Raw genomic sequence first — 6,000 nt, 5'->3', positions numbered from 1 at the left:
GCCATACATGGCACAAAAGGGGGAGAAGGAGGGAGTGCCATGAAGTTGCTGGGAGGAAGTGGAGGAAGAAAGCAGAGCAAGGGCTGATGAAAAGAGTGGGATGTCTGTCCTGTTCTTGGCAGTAACAAGCTATTAAATCATCCTAGCTGTTGTATAACTTCACTCTAAGTCTTCAGGTTGGATAATAAAAGCCTAAAATAACAGAAGGAAATAATTATTTAGACCGCTTCCCAAAATTACAAAATTTTGGATTCTGTGTTATGAGAAATGGGACTAGATAGGGGGACAGGGGGAGGAGGAAAGAAAATGACAACACAGAGGATAGAGGCAGTATTTTTCAGTTCTCTGGAAGTGAAGAATGTAGTGAGGAAGACTATATACAAAATTAGAGACCATTAGTCACGGCATTTTCAGCTGAAGTTGTCCTTGGGCTGCCTCAGTGTGCATCTGTTGTCCCAGTCATGCATCTATGGACCTGCCCTACTTCTGCATATAGCTTGCTGATGGGATTGTGTACTGTTCTTTATTGCAGTTTCTGTCTAATTAACATTTCGGTTAGACTTGGGTACAGTCTGTTTAGTTGTCAAAATTCCTGCTTCAAAGCTATGGATTTAGCTATTAAGAGGCAGAAGAGGATTTTGAGTGATCAAGGGAGACAGTGAAACTACAGAGTTTCACAAATATTTCCAAACTTCATTATAGGTTTGTTTTTTAAACTGGAATACTTCCTTCAGGGATAAGGGGAAAAATCCTTACTTAAATGGGCAAGGTGCGAAGTAACTATTTTTCTCTGAGGACTTCTTATCCTTGCCGTCAGTGAAGCTGCCTTGTCAGGAGGTGAATGTGAATTCACAGGCTATGAGTCTTGAGGAGCCTTTTCAGAATTTTAGGCAGCTTCAGGAAACCAAAAAATGCTGAACTGCATATATTTTATTTAATTTTATTTGGCAAGACTTAAAGTGGGATGGCATCAGCTCTTCTGTGCTGCTTCTGAAGTATGTATCTGTTTTGGCTTTCAAAAGCCTGAATTGCTGTTGCCAAGATTCTTCACTTTCTGGCAAAATTACAATGGCAAATGGCTTCCTTTACAAGGTGTAATATTTAGACTAACAGCTTTGCAATTAAGAATGGCAAAGAGAATTAAATTCCCTTTTTTTATAAGACCAGATTTTTTAGTATGGAATCGTGGGAGTGTTTGGACGTAACTGAAGTGCTTTTGATTGATGATTTATATTTTGAACAGTGCTTTTCATTTTAGTGTGCAACACTCCCTTGAAGTTTTAACTAGAACAATGCTTTGTTTTCAAAGATACGTTCAAAGTATTACTCTAGTTAGGCAGTTGCTCTATATCATAGACTTGCAAAAGCCCTTTGGGTACGTATGTGTAACAAAATGTGTGTGCACATGCCAACTTATGCAAGGGAAGTGGAAAGAAATGGGGAAATCTGCAAGTATTTTTAAATATTATCTGATATTAATCTCCAGCTCTCAGGGTGTCAGTGATAATGTCATTGAAACCTCTGTGGTTGGAGAGTTTGGGGAGGTGTTTTGGAGCATCAGGCAAAATAACTTGTTTGAAGGGGAGTTGCCCAAGTATTGGTTTTCAGTGTGAGAAATGTGGAGACTGAATGTGGGGAAGGACATTTAGAGCTGGGGAGAGAAGCAAGCATGTGTTTGGACTGAGCAAAATGGAGAAGCGGAAAATACAAGGATGAATCCAGTCCACCCTGGTGTTCCTTGTGCAGGAAGCTGCCAGTAGTAGTTTGAAGTCAGAATCTTTTGGTTGTATTTGTTTGCCAGCCTGCACTAATGAAAGAACCTTTGAGTCCTGCTGACCGAGTTATCACCTTGGGTGTGGAGGGCATCCTCAGTCTTGTAAACTGACACAGTCTCTGCCTGAAAGCGCCACCAAAAGAGGGGAAATTGCTTTAGAAATCCTTATATGTACTGATTGCTAAAGCTGTGATGGAATCTGGTGGCAAATGTGTGTCCTGCCAAAGGATGATTTAGGATCTAGTCTCCTTGGTCCAGCCAGCTACAGGATCTGGCACCACCTTCTTTCTAGCCCATGTGGGCAGGCTTCCTTCTTGTGAGTAGTTGTGTGGATCTTGTCCTTGCATGGAAAAGCACATCTGGGTCCCACGTTTTAAGCAGCTGGGGACACTGTTAGCTGTCAGGTCTCAAATACACAAAACTCACTGGCACGCCTCATGCTGATCATATCCAAATCTTATTTCCATTGTAACTATGGCAATAGGAGTAGACTAGAAAGAAAATCTAAGTGTATGTGTCTTCATGCCCTGTGTTGGTGCAGAGGATTGCTAGATACATCCATTTAACTAACTTATCTTGAAGCCATTTGAAGAGATCTTGCAGATTGCTCTTTGTGTGGACCAACAAGACGGGGTCTTTTTTCCCTGGCTCTTCAGGAGAGGGTAGGAATTTTAACCTGTATGTTAAATCTGAGGTCTTGGAGAAAGGTCTTCAGGTGGGGCTATAGGTAAGGCCATATTGAGGCTTTTTTCCCCTCCCTCTTCCATAGTAGTTGAGTTACAGAAAGCAGAATGTTACAGAAAAAAAATAATGCAATAGCCAGGACTTCAAGGGGAATAGTATTAAACAAATTTGTTAAGTTATGTTTCGTAAAAGAGTGTAACTCCAGTTTTCAAGAGCTCTGGAGCTTGTCTTGCAACTCTGCCAGGTTAATTTTTTTTTTCTCCTCCTGTTCTTAACTAATCTGCAAATGACTGTGTTTTAAAAATTATTTTTCTCTTCAATTTAAAGACTTTGACAGATGGCACATGTAGAACCTGGAAAACTTCCTGAATTGGCAGAGTGACCATACCCCTGCCATCTTCCTACCGCAATATCTGTAGGTGTGTAGGCTGTGTGTGCTTCCAGAGTGCTGGGTGAGATACCGTTTCTCTGCTGGGAATATGCAGAGAGCAAGTCATAAATCAAAAAGCATACCTGGTGACAGGTTTAATTTGCCGTTAATAGATAACATAATCTACTGGTTAGGTGGGTAATTTGATCGTGACTAGAAACAACTTGTTCAGAGCAGCAGTAATCTCCAGGATGCATACCTGCAACGTTTTCCATGCGGGATGAATATCAATCTTTGTTTAGATGGTGTGAGTTCGTTTAACGCTTTTGAGAGACTGAGACGTCAAAGCTAAGCCTCACAATAGACTATTCTTTTGGTTTTGGTATGGTATTCTCTAGCCTAATCTTATGACCTTTGAAACTTGGTTGATCATGACTGTCCTTCTTTCAGGGACTCTGTCCAAGGAAGACCTCTTAAGCCAATAGAAGCATGTGAAGTTGCTTGGTTTTGAATGTGCACAGGCTGTTTGGCTCGATGCTGTACAACAGTTGTTCTCGCCACTGAATGTCCTGAGTTTTGTAACAGTGATTGACTACATAGCTTGTTTTCTATTTACAATCCTTTGGAGTTTCCCTCGCCGATCTAAGGCGTTTTAGGAAAAGGGCAGTACCTTGGCACTTAAATATGTCTTTGTGATTTGTGTTGTTTGACTTGCATGGAAAGTATGTGTAAGTCTGTATGCAGTTACGGTCTCTGAAGAGAACAGACATGCTAAAAATCATGTTTAAAGACAATAACAAAGAAAAAGCTGATTTATTTTTCTTTTTAAATCCTAATTTTTATCTGCTGAACATATGAATTGGTGTAGAGTTCTGTCCCTATAAAACTTATTACTGGGCGATATGGTACAACAGGGTGTTAGATCTTAAAGGTGAGCAAAGGCTCTTTGTACTCCTAGGGTAGGACTACTTTGATAAACTGCTTTTAGACAGACAAAAGAGATGTGATCTTAAATCAGTGTTAATGTATGACTGACTAGGAATGATATCATCTAGAGATTATTGCTTTCCTCTGTTTCTGCGGTGTTAACAAATGAATACTCAAGAATGTAGCAGTGAAGCAAATGGGTCTTGATAAATTATGCAGTCTTGACTCCAACTATTGTTCGAGGTAATTGATGATCTTCCATTGGTGTAATGGGGCTGTGGCATAAACTGCAGCATGCCCTAGCGTAGACAAATTGGTCTGGTATTGTTTAGGAACATATTTAATCTATCTCGCTATAAGCGAGTCAGTGCCTTTTGCCAAAACATCAGGAGAAAGACCAGTATTTTGATACTCAGTCCTAAATAACCTACAGTTAAATTTACAGCAGTCATGCCTTTTCCTGTTCTCTAAACACTGAAGTGATAATAAACATAAAACTGTTGCAATACAAGGCTGAATTCTTTTACTTTATCCCTTTACCTAAACTTTCTTTAATTTGTGGGTTTACAGGCTAATAATACGGTTCTCTTTGTTCTTGACGCATTGTACCAACTTCAGAACATCTACTGCAGTGGCTTGGCTAATTTCACTTTAGATGTACTTACAGAAAACTGTACTCCCCAGAGTGAAAAGCTTCTTTTATTTATTTATTTATTTTTGCATGCATCAGACAAGATAAAAGGGATTTCCATAAATCTGTGCTTAATTCTCCCAGAACAAACTGGGCGAATGAGGCAAATCTTGCCCTGAAAATTAAATCTTCAGATCCCTCTTAAAAACTGACTGCAGACTTTCAGGTGTGGAGTGGGAGTTACAATGGCTGTAGACCACTGTTTATGTGTTTAAAGGCTAGCAACAGTACAAGTTGGATATTATGGAATCATAGAATCGTGTAGGCTGGAAAAGACCCTTAAGATCATTTGATCCAACCGTTAACCTGGTGGGCTCTGCTAAGCCCACCACTAAACTATGTCCCTAAGCACCACATCCACATGTCTTTTAAATTCTTCCAGGGATGGTGACTCAACCACTTCCCTGGGCAGCCTTCCAGTGCTTGACAACCCTTTTGGTGAAGAATTTTTCTTAATATACGATCTAAACCTTCCCTGGCACAACTTGAGGCCATTTCCTTTTGTCCTATCGCTTGTTACTTGGCGGAAGAGACCAACACCCACCTTGCTACAACCTCCTTTCGGGTAGTTGTAGAGAGCGATAAGGTCTCCCCTCAGCCTCCTCTTCTCCAGACTAAACAACCCCAGTTCCCTCAGCCGCTCCTCATAAGGCCTGTGCTCCAGACCCTTCACCAGCTTCCTTGCCCTTCTCTGGACACACTCCAGCACCTCAATGTCTTTTTTCTAGTGAGGGACCCAAAACTCAACACACTGGCCTCACCAGTGCTGAGTACAGGGCGATCACTTCCCTGCTCCTGCTGGCCACACTATTTCTGATCATGCCTACAGTTAGATGTTTGAGGTGGTGTTTTATCCCCACCCCCCTGTAATGTGAATCCTGTAAGACTTAAGTAAATGTTATGGGGGAAAAAGTATCTGGAGTAAACAGCTTGATTTATGCATATTGGGTTAAACAGATTTTCAAGCCTGTTGTTGCCAAAACCAGTTTCCTTCCAAGGTAGTTGGCTGTATGAATCAACACCAGAAAGCTACTACCTCGGGAAAGCTGGAGAAGCCCAGTGACTCCTTCCTGGAAAGAAGCTCCCAGGAGCTTGCCTGCCTTTCTGATAGAGGAGGAGGCTACCATACCTCAGCCAAACTTATGCTGGAACTAGATGAAATAAAGCTTCCTTGATGAGTGCATGGTTTATGTGGACCATAGGCTGCAACTCCTCTGGGAGCAGTTTTCCCCAGATGTCTTTTACCCTTGTCCATGACTTATCTGTCCCATAAATCTTGCTGGGAGCTTTGGTTTGGTTATGGTTCATGCCTACTAGAGAGCAGTGGGTAGCTTGTTTAAAACTCAGACTTTTGTTTTGAATACATGATTGATAATTAACAGTGAACAAGACAGGAGCTTGCTTGTGGTAGGAGTAAAAGTTCTGGCTCTGCTTTGCAGTCTGCTCTCTCTCCCCCACTCACCCTTTTTTTCATCTGCTTGGAGGTGGCATCACTTGTTTTATGCAACAGGGACGTCTCCAGCTGAATGCCACTGGTTGGGAGAAATGCTGGGA

The sequence above is a fragment of the Pelecanus crispus genome, chromosome 2 (assembly GCF_030463565.1).
Source record: "Pelecanus crispus isolate bPelCri1 chromosome 2, bPelCri1.pri, whole genome shotgun sequence".
Lineage (NCBI taxonomy): Eukaryota > Metazoa > Chordata > Aves > Pelecaniformes > Pelecanidae > Pelecanus > Pelecanus crispus.
This window is presented reverse-complemented; position numbering follows the sequence as displayed.